Here is a 15,709-nt window from a genome sequence, read left to right on the forward strand (position 1 = left end):
ACGAGACTACGAGGTCTCTCGCTAATGAGGGTCTGTCGTGTCCAGACACGGAAAATGAGCTGAAAATAAAAAAATATTGGAACGTTTCATTAAACATTGAAAGGAGAATACTTACCTTCTACCATCACCTTGTTATTTCATCAGAAGAGCAGACAGTACAGTATTTTGATGAGGAAGAACTATTTACCTAAGAACTAACCCTTCAAAGGGGGCAATGTTCAATTGTTGTCACTACTTTACATTCAGAGCATTCAGGAGCAATGTTTGTTGTCACTACTTCAGAACATTCAGCAAGCATTCAGAGCATTCAGCAACAATGTCTAATTCAGGAGCAATGTTTAATTGTTGCCACTACTTTACATTCAGAGCATTCAGGATCAATGTATGTTGTCACTACTTACATTCAGAGCATTCAGCAGCAATGTTTAATTGTTGTCACTACTTTACATTCAGAGCATTCACGACCAATCTTTAATTGTTGTCACTACTTTACATCCAGAGCATTCACGAGCAGTCTTTAGTTGTTTTCACTACTTTACATTCATAGCATTCAGCAGCAATGTTTAATTGTCGTCACTTCTTTACATTCAGAGCATTCAGCAGCAATCTTTAATTGTTGTTACTGCTTTACATTCAGAGCATTCAGGAGCAATGTTTAATTGTTGTCACTACTTTACATCCAGAGAATTAAGGAGCAGTGTTTAAATTTTGTCTCTACTTCACATTCAGAGCATTCAGGAGCAATGTTTAATTGTTGTCACTACTCTACATTCAGAGCATTCAGACCCAAGGTTACGTGGTTTATACATTAGGTGTCCGTGTGTTAGACGAGAATGGCCTGTTCGGAGACGTCCCTGTCAAAAAAATTCCTTTATTGATGGAAATCGTAGCTGATATGTTTTCCATGGAAATATTTTCAATTATGAATATTATGCAAGTCTCGTCATCCAGACAGTTTTTGAATGTTTTGCAGTGTTACTAAAGATTAAATATAATAAAAGTGAATATTTTTTGTCTCCTGGGTGCGCTTGAACACGAAAAACGAGAAAAATTACGTTTCAAAGAGTAAGGATGTATATATTTGCTATTATTAATTTTCCCATCTGACTGAAATAAAAGAATATAACTTGAACACCATAATATTCTTTGGAAGCTTGAATTTCAAGTCAGTGGCCCCAGCGGTGGGTGAGTTTGTTCCATATGAATAGGGTTCATATTCTGAATAATAATAATAATAATAATAATAATAATAATAATAATAATAATAATAATAATAATAATAATAATATAATTATCCTCTTCTGAATAATAATAATCATAATCATCGATATGAATTTTTATCAGAAATGGGAAAGACTTCTGGCAACTCACCCAAGGATTATAGAAAGCAATGGTTGCTCAGACTCGCTGATCCATGGAATTTTCTCAGTCGCTGGGTAGATCCCATTTTGAAGGTGTGTGTGACTTTGTGTTCGTGGCAATCTACTTGTTGTTATCAGTTTACATGTGAGTTTGCCATTGGTTTATATTACATTAAGAGTTTAGATGGTAAATAAATAAGTAGGCAAAATTGGAAGAGTGCTCCACAAGTGTTGTTCAAGTGCCAGTGTCATAACCTAGTATTTGCCCCAAAGATGGCGCCTAGGCCACATTAGCCAAGCTCTTAGAGGCAATATCAGGTGGGTATTTGGTATTCAGGATGCACCATTAGCTATATTTATTTCGTCCTAGGATAGGGTAGTTATGGCAGTTTCTACCAGCCAGTGTTTCCTAGGATTGTTTAAGTTAGGCTCACTAGGCTAGTGGGAAAATCGTGATAAACGGTTAGATTAATATTAAGAGAAATGTCCTGTAATTCCTGAATTAAGGTGAATAAAATGGGTACTGTATGTGGAAAGGGTCACAGGAATAAAAACTGTCATTCTTGGTGGTTTAAATTTAGCATAAATTATTTTAGGTTAAACTTATAGCCTACATCAGCTGTTATTCCTTATTGCCTAAGTGGTAGGGTAGCAGTGACAGTCACATTTTAGCCATTATTGGAGTTTTAAATGTTAAATGTGCCTTTATTTAGTTTTGGGGCCTTTTTTGTGAAATTTGGCATTCATTACAAACTAGAGGGGTACTAACATATTACACCCTCACTAATTAACAAAAGTTGGGGACACAGAGGGGAAACCTTGGTTTTGTTCCATGGAAATTTTAAGAAAATATTCTGAAATGAAGTCAACTTGAACTTATGAAATGCTTTACATAATACTCTTAGAGAGGAAGGTTGATTTTTCCTCTTGGTTGTACGTTTTGTGAAAAATTTAATGTAATGTGTAGTTGTATTTTGATAAATTACATTTTTCCAGAGGTAGACTGAACTGGAAGTGTTATGCCATATGCAGTCCTGTCCTGGATGCAACAGCGGAAGAAGATTGTGGGTGAGGATGCCAAAAGAACTGTAGAACATCGGTGATTTGTTGTGTGTTCACCTTGCTGGTTACTCCCACGTCTTGAGCAACCCTCAACTCTCACTGCTTGCTCAGTCCTCAGCTCCCAATGCTTGTGCAACCCTCAACTGCCACTACTTATGCAAGTCTCAGCCACCACTGTTTGTGCAACCCTCAACTGCCACTGCTTGTGCAAGTCTCAACCACCACTCCTTGTGCAACCCTCAACTCCCACTGATTGTGCAACCCTCAGCTGCCACTGCTTGTGCAACCCTCAACTGCCACAGCTTGTGCAACCCCTCAACTGCCACTGCTTGTGCAACCCTCAACTACCAATGTTTGTGCAACCCTCAACTACCAATGTTTGTGCAACCCTCAACTGCCAATTTTTGTGCAACCCTCAACCCCATTCTCAGAGCTCAACTCCCAGTGCTTGACCTTCAACTGATAACCCTCAACTGACCAATGTTTGTACAACCCTCAACCAGCTTGTTCACCCCTCAACTCCCAATGTTTGGAATGTCTTTCTGCTAGTAGCACCCTCAATTGAGCTGTCTGCCACTTTGTGCAAGGTGTTGCACACCCTCAACTCCACTTTGTGCAGGTACCATAGTAAAAGATCTCAACCCCCTCTCAGAGAGAGAGAGATTGAGCTTGAGAGGGTGAGAGTGACCATTCCGTGAATGTCTTTCTGCAGTAGCACCGTGAGCTGTCTGATTTGGTAGGTGTTGAAATTTATTTCTTAGGTACCATAGTAAAAGATGTGAGAGAGAGAGAGAGAGAGAGAGAGAGAGAGAGAGAGAGAGATTAAGTGAATGAAGCGTACAAGAGGTTCTTCTTGGGTGTTCAGAGAAATTTTGTGACGTACATGAAGTACAAAATGTTGGATGTCATAACAAATTGGTTATTAAACTAATTGTTTTATTGTTGAGTTTAAGGTTTCCAAGTTCTTGATTCATGTCCTGTAAATTACTTTGAGTGAAATAATTGTATTTTTTTCCAGATGTGATGCAGGAAAAGAAAGCACTGTGTTAGAAACAGATTGGGAAAATTTGCTTTGAATTTTTTTACGAATGTTATGAAGGTACGAGCAATTCTTATAAACTACGCTTTAAAGGAAGAACTGGATTATGCTCTCATATTTAATGTAAGTACATTTTGGTTTTATTCAGATGCCACATACAGTACAAGACAAAGTCCAAAAAAGAAAAATTTGTTGAAAAATTTAGTTGATTGCTGTTCAGTTCTTTTTCCTTTTTAAAGTAACTAATTAGGTTAGTTAGGATCAAGTTTCGACGGTCTTTTAAAAAATGTAGGTATGTTAATATGTAAATTTCGAGATCCTTTTTAAATGGAGGTATGTTAATGTATAAATTTCGAGATCCTTTTTAAATGCAGGTATGTTAATGTATAAATTTCGAGATCCTTTTCAAATGTAGGTATATTAATATATAAATTTCGAGATCCTTTTCAAATGTAGGTATGTTAATATATAAATTTCGAGATTCTTTTCAAATGTAGGTATGTTAATATATAAATTTCGAGATCCTTTTCAAATGTAGGTATGTTAATATAAAGAATTTCGTGATCCTTTTCAAATGTAGATATGTTAATACATAAATTTCGAGACCTTTTTCAAATGTAGATATGTTAATACATAAATTTCGAGACCTTTTTCAAATGTAGGTGTTATGTAAATTTCGAGATCCTTCTCAAATTAAGGTATGTTAATATATAAATTTCGAGATCCTTTTCAAATTAAGGTATGTTAATACAAATTTTGAGATCCTTTTTAAATGTAGGTATGTTATACATAAATTTCGATATCCTTTTCAAATGTAGGTATGTTGATACATAAATTTTGAGATCCTTTTCAAATGTAGGTATTTTGATACATAAATTTTGAGATCCTTTTCAAATGTAGGTATTTTGATACATGAATTTCGAGACCATTTTCAAAAGTAGGTATGTTGATACATAAATTTCGAGATCCTTTTCAAATGTAGGTATGCTAATACATAAATTTCGAGATCCTTCTCAAATGGAGGTATGTTGATATATAAGTTTCAAGATCCTTTTCAAATGTAGGTATGTTAATACAAATTTTGAGATCCTTTTTAAATGTAGGTATGTTATACATAAATTTCGAGCCCTTTTTCAAAAGTAGGTACAGTATGTTGATACATAAATTTCGAGATCCTTTTCAAATGTAGGTATGTTAAGACATAAATTTCGAGACCCTTTTCAAATGTAGGTATGTTAATATATAAATTTCGAGATCCTTTTAAAATGTAGGTATGTTAACATATAAATTTCGAGATCCTTTTCAAATGTAGGTATGTTAACATATAAATTTCGAGATCCTTTTCAAATGTAGGTATGTTAATATATAATACACTTCTGATGATCCTTTTCAAATGCTAGGTATGCTTCAATACTACTAAATTACTGTCCTTTTCAAATGAGGTTTCAATATTAAATTTTACAGCTTTAAAACTACAAAATAGGTATACTTTAACATATAAATTGATGGCTCATTTTCGTGTTAATGTGAATATTGCATCTTGTATAAGATTATTTTTGTATAGGCATCGAAGGACTGCTGAAATTCTAAGCACTGTGCACATTTGTTACTAGAGCTCAGCATTAGGACTTTTCAAGTTTGATAACAGACTTGAAACTACTAAATATGCATCATGAGACACTTTATTATCATTCAGTGTTAAAGTTATAATTTTGCATCTTTGGACTAAGATTATTTTGAACAGTCAAAATATTTCGAAGGACTGCTCCAAAGTAGCACTAGCCTCCAGTGATTTAAAATTGAACGTGTTCGTCTTTCTGCATAGTCCAATTTTTTTTTTTTTAAAAGACTTTAAATATGCATCAGGTGCATGGCGTAGCATTAGCCTCCAGTGATTTAAAATTTGTGCATGTTTGTCTTTCTGCATTGAACAATTTTTTTTTTTTTAAGGAGGAATTTATAACTCCAAGGTGCATGGCGTATGTCAAAAGCAACTTTTTGTGTTTTTAAAATTATGTTCCTTGTTGAAATTGGAACTTTCTGAAAATAAGTCCAATTTTGTTTTGTTTTTTTAAATTGGTTCCTTAGTTGAAATTGGAACTATAAAGTAGAAAATAAGCAGTATTTTTGTTAATGTGTGATAATTTTATTGGTTCCTTTAATTGTTACATGATAGGTAGTTTGGGCCTTACATGATAGGGTAGTTTGAGCCTTCAGTGCCAAAAATACAATACTTTCATGTGCTATATAGGTTTTTCATAGTTTATACATTATACAAAGTTCATTGTTTTTGCTATACGTAGAGATGGCTCTCTCAAGCTGTTGAAAAAGAGAGCTGTTTGTCGTGGATGAATTAGAACGGTAATTTTGCAGAGAATATATATGTCTCTGCAAATTGACTGGCAGGCTTTTTTCATGTTGGTTTTCAGGACTGATTGTCTGACATTGCTAACAAGAGTAATAAAATTGATTGTTGCCAACAGATTCAGTCATGGCAAGAGGAATTTAGTTTACAAATAAAATTTAGTTTTATTTGTAAACTAAATTCCTCTTGCCATGACTGAATCTGTTGGCAAAATCAATTTTTATTACTCTTGCTGGTAATGTCAGACAATCAGTCCTGAAAACCAACATGAAAAGGCAAGAAGCTCAACAGAACACTGAGTTTGCTTTACGATGTGAGATTGACATTGAATTTGTTTGTATTTCACAGATTGGTTGGCCACCCAAAGAGGAAGAAGGTTGATAACTGCAGCCAAGACTCGGATGAGGTGACGGATATGCAGCATCTTTCACAGACTGGTTGACAACTGGTGCCAGTGCCAAGACTCCAAGGAGGAGTGAAGGATATGCAGCCTCTTTCACAACTGGTGCCAGTGCCAAGACTCCAAGGAGGTGGTGAAGGATATGCAGCCTCTTTCACAACTGGTGTCAGTGCCAAGACTCCGAGGAGGAGGTGAAGGATATGCAGCCTCTTTCTCAGACTGGTTAACAACTGGTGCCAGTGCCAAGACTCCAAGGAGGAGGTGAAGGATATGCAGCCTCTTTCACAACTGGTGCCAGTGCCAAGACTCCAAGGAGGAGGTGAAGGATATGCAGCCTCTTTCACAACTGGTGCCAGTGCCAAGACTCCAAGGAGGAGGTGAAGGATTGCAGCCTTGTCACAACTGGTGCCAGTGCCAAGACTCCAGGAGGAGGTGAAGGATATGCAGCCTCTTTCACAACTGGTGCCAGTGCCAAGACTCGAGGAGGAGGTGAAGGATATGCAGCCTCTTTCACAGACTGGTTGACAACTGGTGCCAGTGCCAAGACTTAAGGTGTAATGCAGCCTCCCCTGGTGCCAGTGCCAAGACTCCAAGGAGGAGGTGAAGGATATGCAGCCTCTTTCACAACTGGTGCCAGTGCCAAGACTGGAGGCAGAGGTGAAGGATATGCAGCCTCTTTCACAACTTTTAGACTCCAAGGAGGAGGTGAAGGATATGCAGCCTCTTTCACAACTGGTGCCAGTGCCAGGACTCAGGAGGAGGTGAAGGATTGCAGCCTCTTTCACAACTGGTGAGTGAAAAAAGGAGGAGGTGAAGGAATGCAGCCTCTAAACTGGTGCCAGTGCCAAGACTTCAAAGGTGGTGAAGGATATGCAGTTTTATTATCAATGCCAAGACTCCAAGGAGGTGGTGAAGGATATGCAGCATCTCCGATTGGTTGGCAACTTGTGACAAGACTCCGCTGTAGAACAGTTTTATTGATTAAGCCGTGTAATCCATGTGAATTTTATAATGTCCAGCTTAACTGTAATAGTCCTTAAGTACTTCTTACCTAGGTGAGATGGAAAGTCCAGCACATTTTAATAGCGATTTAATTGTAAGAACTCATTGGCCAGAAAAAACAACAGCTACAAAATTCTCTAGGTGTTTATTATCTTCCTCCAGTTTTTATAGCTATCAGGTTTACAAGAAACTGATACTTACCTTTAAAATTGTTGAAAACTTTGTCAAATTTCACCTCTGGCGACCGAGAGGGTACCAGCCAGACCACCCCACTCCTGTGTTCTCGTAGTCAACACCCCTCCCCCACATCTGTGTTCTCGTAGTCGTTACTACAGCAGCAGTCCTTCGCGCTATCTAGCTGCTTTCGCATAAAATACTTCTCTTCCTGAGATAACATTAACAATCTTCCTCCTCCACAGTCCGTTACTTCTCCTCTACCGACCGGTAACGTAGACAATACTTTTTTCCCACACTGCTGCTTCTCTCATAGATTATATGTTACCTCACCTCTTAATATAATTTAATTATTTTTTGTTTTTGTGCAGCAGTCTCCTCGCCAACCAGTCTGAAACAAAAAATAAATGTTAATCTCACATCGTAAACAAAGACGTGTTGTCAGTGTTCTGTTGAGTTCGTCTGACTTAACATGCTGGTGGTCAGGACTGCCCGACTACTACTAACATTGCTAGCAAGAGTAATAAAATCGATTTTGCCAACAGACTCGGTCATGGCAAGAGTAACTTTAAGTTATTCTTGCCATGACTGAATCAGTTGGCAAAAATCAATTTTATTACTCTTGTTAGCAGTTTCAGTAGTTAGTCAGTCCTGCAAACCAGCATGAAAAGCCTGCCAGGCAGTTTGGAGGCACACAAACTCTACAAAATTACCGTACTAAGTCATCTATGACAAACAGCTCTTAAAATATTTTTAACAGCTTGAGAGAGCCATCTGTACATATAGCAAAAACAATGAACTTTATACAATATATGAACTATGAAAAGCTTATATGGCGCGTGATAGTAAGTAATTGTATTTTTGGCAATGAAGGCCCAAATTGCCTATCATATAAAAAATTTAAGGAATCAATAAAGTTACTATCTCAAATTATAAACAAAAATACCAAATATATCCTCTACTTGAAAGTTCATTTTCCATTAAGGAACAAATCAAATTATATAAAAAAATTAAGGAACCTATAAAATTGCTATCTCAAATTATAAATACTTTAAAGTTCCAATTTCAGTTAAGGAAACAAATAAGATTACAAACTGAAAAAATGTAAAAACACCGCATGTATTATACTCTAAAGTTCCAATTTTTATCCAGTTCAAAAGAAAAGACTAAACTTTTGTGACATAAAACATGCACCTTGTGCATATTTTCCATTTCAAACGTCAATACCTACCGGTGACGTCGGCAGTAGATCTTCACACTACCCTTCTTTCTCATAGTCTGTCACTGGAACGAACTCTGGTCTACCTCAGTCCGGTAACCACCTTTAGTAACTTGAGCAACATATACACTGTAAAGCCAAAAATATATAAGATTATTTCGGGTACGGTATTAAATATAGTTTTCGGGCTAAAAACTAAAATAACATCAATTTATTTACATATTACAAATCCCACATCCAACAATACAATTTGAATATTTGATGGTATTTCCCTGAAACTGTTTATGAAAAAAACTTACTTCCACAGAGGAAGGATTGAGATTCTTTAACATATCTCAGGTAAGTTCCCTATACCGATAATAAAGTTCCAGACGAGTGCATATGAAGCTACACATTCTTAATCTGCAGTATTTTCCTTGGTAAATAACTATTCGAATCAATCACATTAATATACCAAATGAAATCCATTAAAAGAAAACCTTTCTGTAATTAAACTTACAACTTACCCTCACAGAAGAGATACTTATTTTTTTCCCAGTATCCCCACACATCAACGTGATTCTAAGCTCCTCTGGGGACTGTATAATCCCTTCCTAAGTACCTTTAGCCGGTAATCCGAGCAGATGTATGGTCGGATTACTTGTTAATTAACATAAAGTTGGAGGGAATTATCATAACGTGTCTGGTTGCAAGTTCAGCAGTGACATCGATGTGAAGTCTCGCAATACTGGGATCTCCCCGTAAGGGGTTAATGCCGTCAAGTGCATCTCATACGGTGCACTGTAGGCATTACTTAAATTGTAAATTAACAAGAAACAACCGACGGTGTCTACCATTAAAGTTTGATGTGAAATTCGTAGATCAAGAGTGCTCTCTCCCCTTCCAAATCTGCCCTAAAATGGAAAACTGCAGTATCTGCAAAACTTTCCAAATTGAGATATGCCACCTATTGGGATCTTGAAACGCTAATAGACACGTTATTGCAGTTTCAGAATGATTCTTCAATGCTTTATTTAGGGGGTTCTGTTTGCAGTATCTGCAAAATTTTCGAAACTGAGATATGCCACCTACTGGGCTCGTGAAACGCTAATACACAAGTTACTGCAGTTTCAGAATGATTCTTCAATGCTTTATTTAGGGGGTCCCATTTGCAGTATCTGCAAAATCAGTAGTAAGGCAAGGGGGTATCTACCATTTTTCTCAGTTTTGTGCTTTTGCAGATACTGCAGTCTTCTATTTTAGCGCAGAACTGTCCCCTGTCCCCAGCCTATTCTTAGCATTACCATAATTAGTACAAATAAGGAATAAATTGACATTGGATGACAAAATAATATGTCCTTTACTCAACTTCGAGAACTGAATTACAATGACACTTTCAGATGATAATCAAAAAGTTACATCCCCACGCTCATGCGGTGCACTGTAGGCATTACTTAAGGTTCTTTGCAGCGTGCCTTCGGCCCCTGGCTGCAACACCTTTCATTCCTTTTACTGTACCTCCTTCCATATTCTCTTTCTTCCACCTTACTTTCCACCCTCTCCTAACAACTGATTCACAGTCCAACTGCTCTGAGGTTTTCCTCCTGTTACACCTTTCAGGCCTTTTACTCTCATTTTCCATTTCAGCGCTGAATGACCTCTTAGGTCCCAGTGCTTGGCCGTTGGCCCAAATTATATATTCAATTCAATCCACGCTCTTGTACGAGATTTAAATTAAGAGGAAGTAAAGAGATTTGAAACTGTTTCATGGTTTGGTCATTAACACAATGGAATTTCAGCCGGGAGTTTCATACAAATCTGAGACAGACGAACGAAATCGCATTTATTAAACACCAATGAAATGTAAACTCTCCAATTTAGAAGGGTGGGAAAAATACAGCTGGTGGGCAAAGCTTCGAAATACGATCTAATTCTTAAAACAGCAGCTTCGAAATTCCAAGCTTTAGAGACAAAGTAAACATTGGAAATGTTCCTCGGCAAAAAAAAAAAAAGAATCGTTAACGAACAAGGGAGATCTCGATTTACCATCGAGCAACGCTGTTTTAATTCCCCCTTTTCATTCAGATCTCTGCTGCACAATTCGCAGTATTACGTCCCCAAAGAATACGGGATTTTCTTTTATTAAAATGGCAGAGGCTCGAGCGAAACGCAAAGGTTATAAAATATACTTTATAGTGCTTTGCGAGGTCTCGCCTAAACTGGATGTCTTTCCTGAGGAGATTCTCTTTGAAAAATAAGGGTTTTTAAAGCAAATATAATAAAATATGCTAGTTTTGAGAGGTCTCGCCTAAACTGGATCTCGTTCCTGAAGAGATTCTCTTAGAGAACGAAGGGTTTTTTTAACGCAAATAAAATATACGAAGAGTTTTGCGAGGTCTTACTTAAACTGGATCTCGTTCCTGAAGAGATTCTTTGAAAACTAAGGGTTTTTAACGAAAATAAAATATACTAAGAGTTTTGAGAGATCTCGCCCGAACTGGATCTCGTTCCTGAAGAGATTCTCTTTGAAAATTAAGGGTTTTTAACGGAAAACTAATGGTTTTTAACGCAAATATAGTAAAATATACTGGTTTTGCGAGGTCTCGCCTAAACTGGATGTCGTTCCTTTACAGATTTCCTGAAAACTAAGGTTTTTTTTCCCAACGCATGAAGGGAAGTATCATTTCATCTGTAAAGTATTTCGATGCGAATTGTGGGCATTCGAGAATATTAAATCGTCAGATAAAGAACGGGCTACACCGAACTGAGTCGCTGTCGAACTTCTCAGTCCCAGAGGTCCTTTATTCCTCACACTGCCGGGCTGTTGAACAGCCTCCCAATTATTTACTTTTTTCTTTTTTTAATAAGTGGGATCTCTTCTTTCTGCCGGACACCTTAATATTCTTTGGAAGCTTGAATTTCAAGTCAATGGCCCCTTTGGTGGGCTTGTTCTATGTGAAAAGAGATCATCTTCTGAATAATAATATAAATTTACATCCAGCTTGCTTATTTTGAAAACCCCAAGAAACATTTCCTTGATTTGCCTTGCAGGTTTGTAGTGAACATTTCTCCTCTTCACTATTATTAATTTGTCTTTAGGAACTTGTACAGGAAAACTAGTTGACTTTAGTAACTTAAGCAATATTCGCTTGTAATATTTAACACTGTATTCCATAACAGGTCCTTCATACAGCTATTTTTGAAAGCAATTACAGGGAAACCCCTTTTTTATGCCAATCTTTTTTGAGCCTTACTTTCTAGCATTTGTTCTCAATGTCTTTTAAATTTCCCTCTCCAAGAGCAGTTAGGTCCTGAGAACCTTTTACGCGAGTTTTGGAAATTGACATCAGAGCCAATCGTATCCATAGCAGTAAAAGCTAGTGAGATTCCAATTATTTCAGTTATAAATGCTAAACCCTAAATATGGAAATCCTCAATAATAATAATAATAATGATAATAATAATAATAATAATAATAATAATAATAATAATAATAAAATATAATAATAATGAATAATTTATTAATAAATAATAATAATAATAATAATAATAATATATTTATTAATAATAAATAAATAATGATAATAAATAATATAATAATATAATAATAATAATAATAATAATAATAATAATTTAATATTAATAGAAATAAATAAATCATAAATAATTTATTTAATAATAATAATAATAATAATAATAATAATAATAATAATAATAATAATAATAATAATAATAATAAAATAATAATTAATATCAGGAACGTGTGACAGATCGAGATAAGCTGTAAAAAAAATTTAATGAAGACTATCATCATCAGGAGGAATAATAAGCCTTTTGATTAATTGAAGAAGAAATCTCCATCAATTGTTCCTCAAATATCCTTTAGAGATACCATTTAGTATCAACAACAAATAAGGTTTTCTGGCCAGTATCATGAAGATCTAATTTAGACTCAAGTCACCTCCACTACTTAGAAAATAAAAAAAAAACACTTTTGGGTTGCAGGAAAAATGTAAAATAATGGAAACTCGGGAATAATTAGGTACAACAATTACATGGTAAATGATGAGAAAAACCTGAGGTCATAAAATGTAAAGATAGCAAAAGGAACATTGAACAAAAAAAAAAAAAAAAAAACACTTGCAAACAAAAGCTCAGAACGAGAAAAACTCCAATGATGTTTTCTAAAAAAATATATATATAAATGCTGTAATGGATTCTTAATACTTGAATGTTAAGAACGTAAGTAAAAAAATAAGCCAGTGATTGGAAAATAATAATTCTTGAAAGGTCAAGAAGTGACGTTTTCATAAAAGCTCTCAACCTTTACGAGAAAAATTCTCATTGAGCAAAAACAATAATGTCTTTTGTAATAAATAGTTATGGCGATCATGTCTCGATTCAAAAACAATATACAATAAGCCACTTGGATATTGAAGGGTATTGTAGTTATGACTTTGCATCAGAATTTATTGTGAAACAATAAACAAACCACGGAGTTCGTATACCTAACTTCGCATCGAACACACACACACACACACACACACACACACACACACACCTTGCAAACAAGGAAACGTGACAACTTGGAGCTGCGCTTTTCAGAAATAAAAAAGCAAATGGGAATTTTGGAAGCGAGGCTCAGTAAAACATTAAAAAATATATATCAGTTGCAAGAAAGGTAACACTGAAAAAAAAAAATATATATATATATATATATATATATATATATATATATATATATATATATATATATATATATATATATATATATATATATAAAGGTGGAAATACCTGGAGTTCTCCAAAGATTAAAAATTAGAAAATAAAGTTTATCAGTAAACTTAATACATAAAACTGGCTGAGCTTTCATGTATATGTACTGTATACACCTAAAAAAGACAAGATTCCTACGCAAACCAATGAAAACTACTACTGCAGCATCGTAGAAACTGTTCGATCTGCTAAGCCATAAAGATGGATCTACACTTTCACCTATCACTAAGTTCCCTAGGTAACTAAGCAAGTAACAGGTTAATTTTCCTTGGTTTTCCGCGGATTTACAAAAACGAACGTCAAAGGCCTCATCTTGCAGCATTTCCGGAAGCATTGAATGCTTGCTTGGTCAAAGCACATGTCTAGGTCTAGGAACTTCTTAGTCCATGGGTCAAACACTCATGGGAGTCCCTCCTGACAACCTCATTCAGACTGAGCGCAAAAGTTAAAACATTTTAACCGGTAAATATCTCAAACCAGTACTTGCCAGTACATTTCTTTGAGGATGCAATCAGCAGAAGTGTTTGCACAGAATACCCAGATGTACAATCAGTTCGGTGAACAAATAATACGTTGAATGAGGATCAACAATGATTTGGGTAGAGAAAACCGGACAGCCTACTCAGCCTGTCTTTCTTTAGAAACTGATTAAAAGCCTGAAGTTGCCGGTAGAGGGCTATCTGTCAGAAAAATGGGGTGCCTGGACGAAGGGGGAGACGTACAGTTGGAGGCACTTTCAAAATTGGGAAACTGGATTTGAAACGGAAGTGAAGACCACATTTTTTGGGATACTGCAGCTTTATTCATTTATGTAAATAAATGAATTAATTATACGTTTCCGAGATAAAATATGCCCTCAAAGAATCAGAAGCCTTACCGTGCAAACAAACAAACAAAAGCAAACGAGAAGGCAATGGATTAAAATACTTTCTTCTTTGTGAGCCAAACTAGTAATTCTCGACTAGCAGCGATGAATAGGCGCCAGGGTTCCCACAATGGACAATCAGAAAATCCCCAGACTCAGACTGAAAAATCCCTAGATTGGACAAGAAATCCCTAGTTTACAAATACGCTTAAGAATACATTCAACACATCGAATGATTTGGTAGGAATTCCCAAGATAATTACCAATTTAGGGCATCGGCATATCTTGGTATATTTATATCAAGATAAATTTACCAAGTTCATATTTAAACGATTTTCATCTTGCCTTTTAACTTCATTCGATTCATTCTCTCTCTCTCTCTCTCTCTCTCTCTCTCTCTCTCTCTCTCTCTCTCTCTCTCTCTCTTTAATAATTCTTGCACATAGTTTTTTCTAAGCATACTTTATAATCAAGACGCATTGAGGAACCCTTAAAAAAGCTTCCTTCATTATTTGACTTCGACGAAGCCGTATAAATTGGGAATTTCGCCCATTCTTGGTTTCTAGCAACATACACTGGACAAAATGTATTAGACGTATGTCTCTCTCTCTCTCTCTCTCTCTCTCTCTCTCTCTCTCTCTCCAAGTTTGTGAAGAATAATGGCTCTCTCTCTCTCTCTCTCTCCCCAAATTTGTGAAGAATAATGGCAAATCTCTCTCTCTCTCTCTCTCTCTCTCTCTCTCTCTCTCTCTCTCTCTCTCTCTCTCTCTCTTCAAGTTTGTGGAGAATAATGGCAAATCTCTCTCTCTCTCTCCGTCCAAGTTTGTGGGATAATGGTAAATCTCTCTCTCTCTCCTCTCTCTCTCTCTCTCTCTCTCTCTCTCTCTCTCTCTCTCTCTCTCTCTCTCTCTCTCTCTCTCCATGTTTGTGAGGAATAATGGCAAATCTCTCTCTCTCTCTCTCTCTCTCTCTCTCTCTCTCTCTCTCTCTCTCTCTCTCTCCACGCTTGTGAGGAATAATGCCAAAAACTTCCATTGCAGTGACAATACATTAACAAAGATCTCGCAAGCCCTCATTATCCGCCATCAATAGACCGAGTTTCATTAAAATATCTCAGGCATAAAAAAGAATAAAAGACTGTTATCAATTGATCGACAATGGACCCAGCGCTCGGGAATCAGGTTTCGTCAGAAGCCCAGAGGACGCGCAAGCATGTTTTCCAAAGTTCTCCTCCTGACTGCTTTTGTGAAAGCAAAATAGCAGCACAATGCTCTTCTCTTAATCACGGTTAATTACCCGCTCGATAACGAACGCCTCTTCGGGGAGGACGTCAAGATGACGGTAATCGATAAAAATTCGATAAAATTCGATAAGAATTCGATAAAAATTCAGCTAAGTTTTGATAGGTACTACTCTGGGTTATTATCTAAGCGTCGAACGTGCAATATAGCAATGGGTCTGTTTAAT

General features: G+C 36.2%; 2 long non-coding RNA genes across 3 annotated transcripts in view; one reads left to right on the forward strand and one right to left on the reverse strand.

Annotated features, from left to right (window-relative positions):
• The first annotated feature begins 3,119 nt into the window (after positions 1-3,119).
• On the forward strand, positions 3,120-7,328 carry LOC136847280 (uncharacterized). 2 transcript variants are annotated; one of them, XR_010855691.1, is made up of 4 exons: positions 3,120-3,159; positions 3,442-3,585; positions 6,176-6,357; positions 7,134-7,328. It is a non-coding gene; the product is annotated as an uncharacterized lncRNA (long non-coding RNA). The 2 variants fall into 2 exon arrangements; XR_010855690.1 differs by lacking the exon at positions 7,134-7,328 and adding an exon at positions 6,660-6,731 and having other exon boundaries at positions 6,176-6,604.
• Positions 7,329-7,502: 174 nt separating this feature from the next.
• Positions 7,503-15,709, reverse strand: part of LOC136847281 (uncharacterized) — a 177,249-nt gene continuing 169,042 nt past the window's right edge. The window contains exons 3-4 of the long non-coding RNA XR_010855692.1: positions 8,635-8,751; positions 7,503-7,794 (exon numbers count right to left, since the gene is read on the reverse strand). This is a non-coding gene — a long non-coding RNA (uncharacterized lncRNA). The remainder of the gene's footprint in view (positions 7,795-8,634; positions 8,752-15,709) is intronic.

This window comes from Macrobrachium rosenbergii, chromosome 16, assembly GCF_040412425.1.
Source record: "Macrobrachium rosenbergii isolate ZJJX-2024 chromosome 16, ASM4041242v1, whole genome shotgun sequence".
NCBI lineage: Eukaryota > Metazoa > Arthropoda > Malacostraca > Decapoda > Palaemonidae > Macrobrachium > Macrobrachium rosenbergii.